The sequence below is a fragment of the Drosophila grimshawi genome, unplaced genomic scaffold (assembly GCF_018153295.1).
Source record: "Drosophila grimshawi isolate 15287-2541.00 unplaced genomic scaffold, ASM1815329v1 contig_1377, whole genome shotgun sequence".
Taxonomy (NCBI): Eukaryota; Metazoa; Arthropoda; class Insecta; order Diptera; family Drosophilidae; genus Drosophila; species Drosophila grimshawi.
In genome coordinates, this window is record NW_025062900.1 from 19451880 (window position 1) to 19465000 (window position 13121).

General features: G+C 39.0%; 1 protein-coding gene across 1 annotated transcript in view; it reads right to left on the reverse strand.

Annotated features, from left to right (window-relative positions):
- The window catches only part of LOC6566761 (protein abrupt), a 62666-nt gene that overhangs the window by 2771 nt on the left and 46774 nt on the right, over window positions 1-13121 (reverse strand). The gene's annotated exons all lie outside the window — the stretch shown is intronic.

A 13121-nucleotide genomic window follows, 5' to 3' on the forward strand; every position in this document is an offset into this window, starting at 1 on the left:
GTGGATCGTCTATATTTAAATTAAACTCGCAGTTTAGTCAAGAGTTTTTTTTTGTTGTTTTTTTTTTTTTTGTTTTTTGTATTTTAGTTTTAGATTTTTAGTTTTTGGTTTTTCGCTTTTTTTTTTTGATTAACATTATAGGAACCATTTTACGTATGTTTTTCGCTCAATCTCCATCTCTTTCCATATCTTGCTATCTCTTTCCATAGCTCTCTACACATAAACAAAAAAATTAATTATAATCGACAATTTTGAGCTTTTCGATTTTTTGGAATTTTCTCTAATAAAATTGCAAATTCTTCCCTTCTATCTGTTTAATTGTGTGTGTGTGTGTGTGTGTGAGTTTTCAACTTTGTGTTGTTTTTTTTTATTTATTTATTTTATTATTATTTTATTATTTTTTATTTTTTTGGCTAAAAATATATTACGCAGGCACATTCTATTTTGTAGTATCATTACAATTATGTTTTGTTTAATAACTATTTATAATTGTTTCTGCTTGGTATTCAGCTCATTATCTACACATACATATATCCAATTTAATATTTTTTGGATTATGCTTAAACTATATAAATTGTGTGTGTGTGTTGTGTGTGTGTGTTGGGTGTGTGTGTGTGTGTGTTGTGTTTGCTTTTTTTTCCTATGTAGTAGTACGTATAATACTGTAGTTACGAGTTTACTAGTTTACTGGTGCCAACTAGTTAGTTAGTTGTAGGGTATATGGGGTATATTTAGTCCTAGCCATACCCTGTCCAAGCACACCTCTCTCTCTTACTAAATTACAGTTAACTTGCAGCTCTGCTACGCCTCATAAGTAGCACATTCCTATGGCTCTAGTAGTATTTTTTTGACGGGTGTATTTTTATTTTTATTTGGTTTGGTTTTATTATTCCATGCAAACATTATCGTAATCATTTTGGTTTGGTTTTTTACAGTGTAGTATCTCTAGCCTTGCACATACACAGTAGTAGTGGAAGTACGATTTTTATGTACTCCTTAATATAGTATATCATCTGTATATGTACTATATTGAATATATATAGGAACGTAATAATTGTTGTATGCCAGCTTCTTATCGTTAACAGCAGACAACATTCTCAAAACCGCTGTCGAAGTCCCAAGCAAGAAAATAACAAATTGATTGAATTGAATTGAATTGAATTCAAATATTCGGAATGTGTATTCAGCAATAGTTGTTTCAAGCTCTAATTATCTTTCAAAATCTAGCTAAAAACCCAGGTAAAAATGCTTACGAAATGGAAAACTAGAACAGGTATTGCTTAGACCTGGCTAACTAAACAATAAAATCTGTTTTGTGTGTATATAGAAAAATGGATTATAGATTTGCTTAAAGTTTTTCACTCGAAATGAAACCTTTAACTGGCAAACAATATTGGAAATTAATACTAGGCGACATTACTGCTGGAAGATTTTTGGGCTTCAACTATATTTTTTTTTGTTGGTTTTTCTTTTTTTGGTTTTTCTTTTTTGGTTTTGTTTTGGCTATCTACGATAGACGCGAGTGTCTCGAGTTTAGGCTTCGGAATTATTGTCGCAGCAGCTTGCAAAACTAGAAAGCTTTTTGATTTTTACGAGTGCGAATATCTGCGGACGCATTGCACCAGCTGATGTTGGCTGGGCGGCAACTAGTTGGCCGTCTCGCTTTTGAACTTGAAGTCGGGTCCGCCGGCAAAGGGGCCGCCCGAGCTGCGCATCGCCTTCATTTTGGCCCATTGAAGCGTATGCTTGATCCGCATATGATTGCGCACCGAATTCGGATGGGCGAAACGACGACCACATTCGATCACCGGACAGACGGGACTGTCACGTGGATAATGCCGATCCAGATGCTGACGGAAGACACGCTGCTCCAGCGGCGTCTCGCAAAGCGGACAGGGTAACATATAATTGCTATTGTTGCTGCTGTTGTTGTTGCTGTTGTGACAGCTGTTGCTGTTGCTGCTGCTGATGATGTTGTTGTTATTGATGTTGTTGTTATTGTTGTTGCTGCTGCTACTGTTGCAGTTGTTGCTGCTGCCAACGACAACGGCTGTGGCCGTGGCACTGGCTGTGGCTGCGGCTGCTGCTGCTGCTGCCACAGCGGCAGCCGAAGTGTTTTGAAAGAGCTCCGGAAAATCGCGAGAGCGACTCAAAGCAATCGTTCGGGCCATAAAAAGATTGGCAGTCAACTGTTGCTGATGCGAAACCGATACCGATTGCTGCAGTTCATCCAAATATTGCTGTTGCTGTTGCTGTTGCTGTTGCTGCTGCTGTTGCTGGTTGAGCTGCTGCGGGCGATGTTCGCTTTGTTGCTGCTGCTGCTGTTGCTGTTTGTGTTGCTGCTGTTGCTGCTGCTGCTGTTGCTGATGTTGCTGCAACGTTTGGTAGAGCTGGGACTCGCTGGCCTGGCACGAACGCTTCATGGTCAATGAAATGGCCGATGAGGCCGAACTGGAGCGTTCATCCTGCTGGTAATCAGCCGGCTCATCCTCGCTATCGTTCCAGGAGCGCGCCGAAGGCGTTGGCGATGAATTCGAGGAGCGATTCTTTTTAAATATGCTGCGCAGATGGTTGCCACTGCTGCTGCTGTTGTTATTGTTGTGGTTGTTGTTGTGTCTAATATTGTTATTGTTGTTGTTGTTGTTGTTGCGTCGCTCGAATAGTTGCGCCAGCTGCGGTCGTTGCATTAACTTGGCCAATTTGCTGGCAGTCGGCTGACGATCGGCGGCATGTGCCTCATGCGGCTGCTCCTCGCTGGCCACATCCATCGCCTCCTGCTTGATGACAACTGCCGACTGCTGTGTGCTCAGGAATGTGCCTGTTTTAGTTGGCAGTTAATAGCGATGTGTTTATGGGGTTTGGGGAAGGAATTCAATTGGAAATCAGAAATCAGTGTAGAAAGGTAATAATATTTCTAGATCCAATTTTGCTGTATGTGTCTGTGTGTCTGCGTGTGTGTATATGTGTGTGTGTGTGTGTGTGTGTATTTCTGCAAACACTTACAAACGCTGTGAGTTAATTTGGCAGCAGCAACAACAACAAGAACAGCAGAACTGAATTTGAGTCCCCCGACTGCCAATTGCCAATTGCCAATTCCAATTTAGTATTTTCTTTTTCATTTTTTTTTTCATTTTTCATAACATATTTTGTGGATTTCTTAATTGATTATTTATATATAGTGCCAATTATATTAGGGTTTTTTTTGTTGCGAGGGTAACATTCAGTTCTAACAGTTGAAATTGCTTTTACTAACCAGACACAGAATAAATATGATTTGTTGCCAATTCGTTTGTCTTAAGGAACTTGATTAAATACATAATTACACATATAGATTATAGTTATATATATATATTGATATGAGTGAGACAGGCAGGCAAGCATTAATAACTATGTACACAAATCAACTAAAAATATGCTAAAAACAACTAATGCTAAAACAGTGAAACTCACAAAATCGAAATCGAAATTAGGTTGCCAAATAGTAGAGAAAACTACTTAATTTATATACAATCGCATCGAGGCAGATTGACACTTAATCCAAGCACACCCGTACCGGATTAGAAACGCAGATTTTTTTTCGGAATCCGTGACGAAAGCCATTGCCAGGAGGAGCAGGAGGAGCAGGATGGGGTTGAAAGTGTAAAAGGTTTAAAGGCACGGCACATCGCGTGTCAGGGAAACATTGTTGGATCTAACTCTATATATATATAAATATATTATATATAATATGTATAGAGAGTTCTTGCATGTCGAGCACACACACACACACACAGGGGGTGTGGTGTGTGTCTGGATTCGCATTTGGATATCGTTTCAATATTCGATAATAATAATAAATATTTGAAAAATAAAACGCAATTAAATGTGTAGCAAATTGACGAGGGCGGCGCATATTGAGTCATTTGATGGCCAGAGAATTGCAATGCACACACATATATATGGCTATTAGGGGCGTGTCAGATACACACACACACACACACTAACACATATGTAAAAACCCATTTAGAGTGCATGACGCAAGAGCTCACAAAATGAAATCAAATTAAACAATTTACTTCTGCCTTTGTGCGTGACAACTCAAGGGAGAATGCAAACAAATTTTTGTTGCATACATAAATGTATCAAGTGAAAAATATAATAAAATGCCACAGAATAAAATTGAAAATACAATATGCATACACCTCCCTTATATACCAATATGCACATATAAATATATATATTTAGATATATAAATAGATACACATATAATATGCCACATGCCCCAAAGGGGGCGGCCGCATGCGAGTCTTACTTGAGAGCTACTCGATTGGCTGCCGCTGAAGATGCCTCTAGAGAGCACTACAAAAGGGGCAGCAGAGCGGTGGTGCGGCTGGAGGAGGTAACTGGCCCAACTCCTTTGACTAGCCATGCAGATTTTCAAATGTGTCGCATTTCAAAATATCCAAGTGCAGCTAAGTGTGTGTTGTGTGTTGTGTGTGTGGCCAGGCTGCAAATGACAGCGAAAGAAGACACCTTTGTGTGTGGCTGAGTGTGTGTATGTGTGTGTGTGTGTGTGTGTTGAGGGGGAGGTCTACAGCTCAAATCAGGCGTAAGATTTCGCCCCTTGCCCCTTGCCCCCTGACTGCGACTGCTGCAATTTTTGTTGCGATTGCCCACTCAAAAGATTCATTGTCTATGGTCGACCAGGTGCTCGGGCATCTTTTGGGATCTATTCAAGTGGTTGGTTGCACTGTGCGTTGGCCTGTGCGTAATCAAAGTAGCTATATGCGTCTCCCATCTATGTCCCACTCCACTCCCGCTGTGCATAATTAATGAATTATAAAATGCATACTCAATTTTCTTAATAGTTGTCTATTTTTGCCAGCGGCTCAAATTACTTGTTTCATATGCTTGAGCTGAGCTTCCTCTGAGCTGCATCAGCAGCGGAAGCTGCTTGTCTTTAGCTAAGCAACAAATAACTGCATGAAATGTTGCATTTTATTAATTTATGCTAATTCCCAAAAAGTATATATAACTAATAATATTTTAGAAAATGCAAAAAAAAAACACAACTCTTTGATAGTTTTTTATATTATTTAATTGTGTGTCGAAATATTGTTTGTAAAAGTTCATTCTTAGCCAAGGATCAGTCAGAAAGCGAATTTTAATTTTATTTATAGTTATCAAATTATTCGACGCAAGTTCATCAGTTATGCGTTTTATTGCTCCTAAAATTTGGGCAACATTTTAACAAAATTGCACTGGTCTATCAAACATGTCATAAGCCTTTCAAAGGAAAAATCAATCGTCCTTTCTATTCAAATGTAACAAAAAATGATTGACAACATTTTGTTAATGCTTTATTTTTACTATTCAACTATTCAACTATTCTCGCTTCAGTTGTACTCAATTGTATTTGATGAATTGATATTTTTTTATGGGGAAAATCATTTTTATCAATCTTTTTAAATACATCAATTTGCTTAAATAAAACTTGTTCAAAGCAACCGATTTGTATATCAAATGTATATTTAAAAACGGACTGTGTAAGCTAATCACGTTGCAAAGATTGAAATAATGTTTGCATTCATAGTATTCAGTGTGTGTGTGAGAGTGTGTGTGTGTGTGTATATATGATATAGGTAAATGTTTGTAGTTGTGCTGGGCCTAAATGACCTGGGCTTGGTGCTCCGAACTCATCAATTATGGCCGCATGCGAAGGCGCCGCTGGCCGCTTTGCTTAAGGTGTCCCATTTATGTAAGACATTACACACACACTCGCACACTCGCACACACACAGGTCGAGTGAGAAATGTAGAACAATTGCATGTGGCACCCCCTATTGCGAGTCTTAATGGTTATTTAAAGTCACTTTGCTTCGATTCAGATACAGATTTGGATTTGAATAGGGTTTCAGACATTCGACTCGCATGTTTCGCTGCTGTTAGCGGCAATAGAAATTAGCTTTATTAAAGATAAAGTCGAGGCGCGAGTTATACTTCGCCCTGGTCATTAGATATAGACATATATATATATATAGATATAGTTATATGTGCATGTATTTCAACCCCGCATTTTGCATTTCGCTGGCAAATAATGAATTTTTTCATATAAATCACTCGCGTCAATGGGAGAGGCCCATTGATATTATAGACTTAGACTGATAAAGAGGGGGGCGGGCCCTCAACATGTAAACATTTTATCTTTGTCCAAGTGAAAGGGTTGCCCGTTAAAGAAAATTAAGGGCGGCGGGCGGTGGGGGTGTGGCATTCTTGCGTAGGTGTGTTTAATGGTCATTTTTCGATGTCTTGCGATCGTTATCACCTCAACTTATTATTATTATTATTATGCATATTTTCTTCTCTCTTTTTTTGTTGCTGTTTGTGGTGGTTGGAGTGGAAAATGGCTTTTCCGGCTGTGGTAATTTGCTTGCTGTTGTTCTTATTGGAATTTATTACTTAATAAGTTGAAATGCTTCTTGACATTTTATGATGGTTTGCTTTTCCTTTATTTTTTTTTGTGCGAGCGATTTTTACGAGCGCCGGCTCAGCAAAATTTTTGGCTTTTCTTTTGAGTTTTGAACTGAAACTTAATTCCACAAAATCTATGCAGATAATAAAACTATAAAAAGACGTCAAAAACTAGTTGACGGGGTTGACGAGGGGGCAGGGGGGGAGGGTTATAGTGTAACGCTTTTATTATTAATTTTTATGTGCCATTTTATATTTGTGCACACAAAGTTTATCAACGAATTCGCAATAAAACACGTAATACAAACGGATAGAGACAGAGAGAGAGAGAGTGAGAGAAAGAGAGACATACAGTTGCTGTCTGAAGTATTCGGACAACGGATTTTCTGACAAATTGGCGACGCAGTTTTACGAGCGTCTAGTTTACCCCGTCTACCCCCCTCAAGGCGTCTCGCCGCAGTTGTGATTGAATTATTGATAAAGTGATTACAGTCCAGCTTCGACTGTAAGTCGAGCGTTTTCATAAACTGGACAGGCCGTAAAAACCGTTGACTGAATTCATTAGATGCGAGCAGCGACTTAATTAGCTGCAGTCCACGCCGGAGACGAGTGGAGCAGAGTGGGTTGGTCGAGGCCGAGGCCGAGGCCGAGGCTGAGCGCAGGCGTCTCAAGATTTATCGGATACCCATTTTAGATTGGAACACACACACGTTGTCCAGATGTCAGGCGACACACAATCCATCTCTGTATTTGTTTATCTTATGCCACATACGCAACAGCAGCAACAACAACAACAAAAAAATGAAATAAGGAACGCTGCAAACTTTGCTGCTGATGCTGCTGCTGATGATGTTGCTGCCAGGGGGTTGTAAATGGAAATTTTAGTATTAGGGGGTGTGAGGGGTGTGGTTGGAGCTGTACATAGCTGGGCACGTACGCCAAGTCCAAGCAAAGCCCAAAAGAAGCAACAAAAAAAAAAAGAAAAAAACAAACGAAATGTTGTTTAAACTTTGCAAACAAGTTTGCTTGTTTTTCTTTTGTGTTGCTGCTTTTTTTCTGCTGCTGCTGCCTGCCTGCTTGTGTGTATTCGGGATTCACATTCTCATGGATAGCATTCGAAATTGAAAGCGAAATTGCTGTTGAGCATATGTGACAACACACACACAGAAGGACAGCAGCAGTGACAGTGGCAGTGGCAGTGACAGTGGCAGTGGCAGTGGCAGCAGCAGCAAACTCAACCTCAGCCACAGCATCAGCCGTGATATATTAACTGACATCGCAACTAACTTGAAGGCGACGCGGCAAGTTGTGTCCAACATTGGAAGTGACGACAAATGCATATCCCAGACACAAACACAAACACCAATACAGCTAATCCACACACACACACACACACACACACACACACACCTTATAGACTCAAAGTCAAAGTTATAAGTTATAGTTATATCTACACTTCATTTCTGTCATTACAATTTATGTGAAATTATTGCTGACAACTAAGCACCTTTTTTATATTTATTATTATTACATTTTTATTATATTTATTATCTAGAAAAAAAAAGTGTTTCAGCTTATTTCAATTGCATTTTTTATATTTTGGAAGCGAAAAAATAATAATAAAAAAATCTCAAAAGAAGAATTTCAATTTTGAATGCAAAAAAAAATATTGTTTAATTTGTATTCCATAAAAATAATAGTTGCTTGAGTTGTTTGTGCATATTATGCTTATTGCAATAAATAATAATAATAATAAATGATTAAATTGTGTTTGTTAATTTTCAAAATAAAACGAGTTTCTTTAGATTTGAATCTTATGGGCAGTTTGCACAGTTTTGAGGCACACAAGAATCCAGAAGAAGTATTTCACAAGTATTTCAATGATGTTTTAATTTGTTAAAGTAATCAACAAGAATATCTCAACATGCTAAGTTAATGGAAATGTGCATTTAAATATAAAATAAACAAAATAAATAAAATATAAGCATGCAAAATGCATTATATGCAAATATGAATATATTTGACATATGCTAAGAAATAAATAGAATTCACTCACTTTTGAGCAAAGGCTGCTTATTGCTAAGCTTTTAAGCCTGATTAGCTTATAGATAGGGTAAAAGTGATTAGTTAATAATTAAATAGAACTGAAAATGTTCTCCGCTTGTTAAATTGCTTACTGAAAACATTTCAACTTAAATTTAGCAAAATTATAATGCGCCTTTTAGGGACACACAAAGAATGCATCAGATTTATTTGGTAACTTAAATCTCAATTTGAAATATATATAAAATATAGTTTAAAATATTTGCATTACTTTCTGATGTTTAGCAATCGAAAGCGTATTCAAACGTCGGCTTGGCAAGCAGACTTTTCGATTATGTTTGCTTTGGCCACTTGGAGATTTGGCGCAGCATTTTTATATTTGCTGCTCGTTTTTGTTGTTGTTTTTGTTGTTGTTTTTTTGTTGTTGTTTTTTTGGGTGACGAATGGCGATAATGCTGTTTGTTGTTTTAACTTTCGAAATGAGAAAAGTTTGAGACGGGTCGACGCGAAGTCATAAGCCAAGCCAAACGATTGAAAAATTGCATATGTTGTTTGGCTGTTGCCGACGAAGGGCGGCGGATGTGGCCAAAAGGCGGACTTTGAGCAACTGGCAAGTGTTTTGCATAGTTTTGGGGTTGGGCGGCAAAAAAGATATGACGGCATGCTTTCATAGCATAGCCAGCAAACGAAATTAGCCTGCTGCACACACACTCGCACACTTAGTTTAAACCCTGCTTAGATGATGCCCTCTTGCGGTAATAAATTAGTTACGGCAGAGATGTGGGCCGAGCAACAACAACAACAACAAGACAATAATACAACTAGACACACACACGTGTGTGTGCGAGTGTGTGTGATTGTGTGTGTGTAGATAGATAGACAAACAAAACGGGAGCCCACAACACAAAATGGGTGGACAGCTGTAGAGGACCAAAGGAAAAAGTTAAAAAGGATAAATCGCTTGTGTTCATCGCTCTTCGCACATAATAAATGTATCTTTTACTTGCGCAGCTCGAGAAGAAGTTGCCCTGACGCTGGCGTAAGTAACTCTTGGCCCCAAACCGACCACCCATCAGCCAAAACAGCAGCAGTCGCAGATAGAGCAAAAGAGATAGACGACACAGCCAGCAAGACACAGAGTCACAGAGAGAGAGACAGAGAGAGAGAGAGACTGAGAGTGTGTGAGAGAGAGAGAGAGAGAGAGAGGTGCCCATATGTGTGTGTAGTATATAAACTTAACAGCATTTGGCTATCTTTTTGCAATTGATGTATTACACATAAAAGTTTTCAGGACCCCCCAACCCACTCCCACTCCCACACACACACACACACACATACATATACTTGCCATGTACTCGAATTGCTATTCCTATTTCTATTGCGCTACACACACACACACACACACACATACTGACACACACACATGTGTGTATGTAGAGAAACGTCGACGTCCAAGACATTCAGAACGGCCACGTCCGCAAACAAAACGCACGCATACAATTACAAAACAGTTACACGTATGTGAGCCAGAAGCCAAGAAGAACTACGCGAGCACTGTAACGAAGATGGGGGCGGAGGCGGGGCCGGGGCCGGGGCCGGGAAAAAGTGGTCGGGTTGGGTTTGGGTGTGCAAAAGGAATATTGTTAACCGACTGCAAAATAAATACAAAAACTTTTAATGCCCTCGGCTGGCGTCGCAAGCGTTGAAAAATGCTCTCTGCTTCTTACACACACATACACTCACACACACACACACACACGTGCGGATGTGGAGTGGGTAGCGGTGAGTCGGGGTGGGGGAAGGGGGCACGGACAGACATTGAACGTCTTCGGACTCATTGCCACTTGCAGAAAGGAACTACACACAAGCATTGGCAAGCACACAGACAACAAGATGTATGTATATATATTTATATATATTTATATATACATATATATAAATATATATTGTATATGTGTGTTCATATAAGGACATATGCATGCGAATCCTCGCCCTCGTTTTGCGTTCTCGCCCATAACTCATCTATCAATTTTCACGTACTTGGGCCGCAGTTGCTGTGCCTTTTTGTACGGGCGTTTTTGGGTATTTGGGTTTTGGTTTGGGTTTGGGTTTGGGTTCGGGTTCTGGGTCTTAAGCTTGGACCTTAGATCTTGAAATGGGGCGTCTTATTGCCCAAATTGTAGCCTTTTGCTCTTACTCGCACAGTGGTTCATAATCAAATTCAAATTCATTTAAATATTTTATTTTAATTTTAAATTCATTTAATTCATCGTTTACTTTTTGTATTCTTTTTCTGGCTAATCTGATATTATTTGAGATTAAGTAATCAACTAAAAAACAAATATATTGTATTTAGTGTAATATATATGGAATAATAAAGAAATCGGAATCTATTTTCTGATCAGACTCGAGCAAATCTATTTAAATTGAACCACATTTAAAACTAGAAAATACTTTTATATATTTTATTTTTTATCAATTTTTTTTTCAAGTTTTTCAAATATTTAAATAATTTTTTGTCCATGGATGCATTATTATGAAATTCCATACATATTTGTAGTTTTTGTGGCATGAACAAAATTATTTAAATTTAAAAAGTACAAGAAATAAATATTATTTTTAATTTTAGTTGTTTATATTTTGTGTATTGCTTGGTGACCTCTTTTTATAATTCAAATACGCATTTAACTAGCTCGGAGTGAGTGAAAAACATATTTAAAGTTTTCATTTCTGTGATATTAGATGACATTAAATAAATAAATAATTAATTAGTTTTTTGTGCAATTGCAATAGTATTTTTATATATAATATAATATAGGAACAAAATCCATTCCTTAGACATAATTCTTCATCACTCAATGTAAACTAGTCAATCACTCAATTCAACAGTTAATCAGAACACAGACTTTTATATATATATTTAATATAATTTTTTAACTGTAGAACTTGTGGATATTAAATGAGTGTAAAGTACTTTTAACTATCAATTCTCCACTGTGCTTGTTGGGTTGAAAAAGCCGACGACTCCTTGGGGCACTGTGTGTGTACTTAAAGTTTTCTCCTTTACACACACACACACACACACACACACACAGATACACACGCATGCAAACCCAAATACAGAACATACAACATACACAACAATGAGAGCTGACAGCCCCCGAAATGTCATTCTATCTTGGCGGTCATTAGAAGGGAGTTCTGTCTCGACAGACCTTGGTTTCTTGCCTGTTTGTCGGCAATACCCAACCCACAACTCCCCTCTCTATCTCTCTCTCTCTCTCACTCTCGTACACACAGACTGCGTCTAAGGATGTTGGTTCCTGGCAAGCAGTTGGCTCTTCGTCTTTTGGCCAAGATTATCTCCTTTACTTTTGGTGGCAACAACTTTTTGTGTTGTCCTTCGCCGAATTGTCTGCTGCTCTTCAGTTCCTCTCCACGTTTTGGCTCTATTCGATTTCTGGCTCGGTTCTGCATGAAGTATTTTACTCTTTTTCCATATACTCACACACACACACATACACACACAGAGAGATACACACGCACACACAAGGGACCCATGGATATATTAACTTGGCTATTGTTTTTGTAGTCGTTGTCGTTGTTGGTTTTATTTTAACACGCCGCATGCAGCCCAACTAGGCACACACACGCACACAGATACAAATGTATATAAATATATTCTTGTGTGTGTGTGCTATTGATGCGGCTAGTTTGATGTATTACCCCAAAAAACGAAATGTCTGTATCGCTTATGCGGGGCCAACACAGAATAGAAATGGGCATTTTGGCATTTCGATTTAGTGGCTCACACACACACACACACACACACACACACACACATAGACATAGACATGTACGAATATGTAGAGAGACAAACGATGATTACGCCATCGGATGCTCTCATTCTCGCACACACACACACACACACACACAAATACACACACACACATACATATATAAATATCCCGGGCTTTGGCTGAATTTCCTTTCTCTTGTCCCCTCACCTTTGCTGTGCCTTGCCGTCTCGCTCATGCGGGCCTTTTTATGGGCATTTTGTATAATACATCATCGACAAACATGTTTGCAAAGTGTGTACGAATATTATATGGGAATATAACTGTTATTGTTGTTGTTGTTGTTGTTGCTGTTGTTGCTGCTTTTTGCGCACGCTTTTGCTTTCGTGTTTTGCCTGTGTCTACCCCCCCCTCCCGCACCCTACTCTTTTCAGGCTGGCCAAAGCAAGAACAATTGCAAGGACATGTGCGATGGATGCTGACGTTGACGCCAATGGTGTCGCTAATGGAATGGCGAATGAAGCAGCAAAAGGGAAGTTGCCAAACTATAACGGTATACGGCTACACAATACGGGGCCAGGCGAGGCCAGGCCAGGCCATCTGCTGATGGGGTTGGATGGTTGGATGGTTGGATGGATGGATGGCTGGATAGATGGACGCTGCATGGCCCAAAAATGTATTCGCTTTGAATTATTCCCAAAAATATATACGGCATCGACTGCGCTGTTGACGTAGACGTAGACGCTGACGCTGACGCAGGCAGCAAAAAAGTTGCCCAAAAACTTGTGATTGTTGTTGCTGTTGTTGTTATTGTTGTTGGGTCGCCCATTTT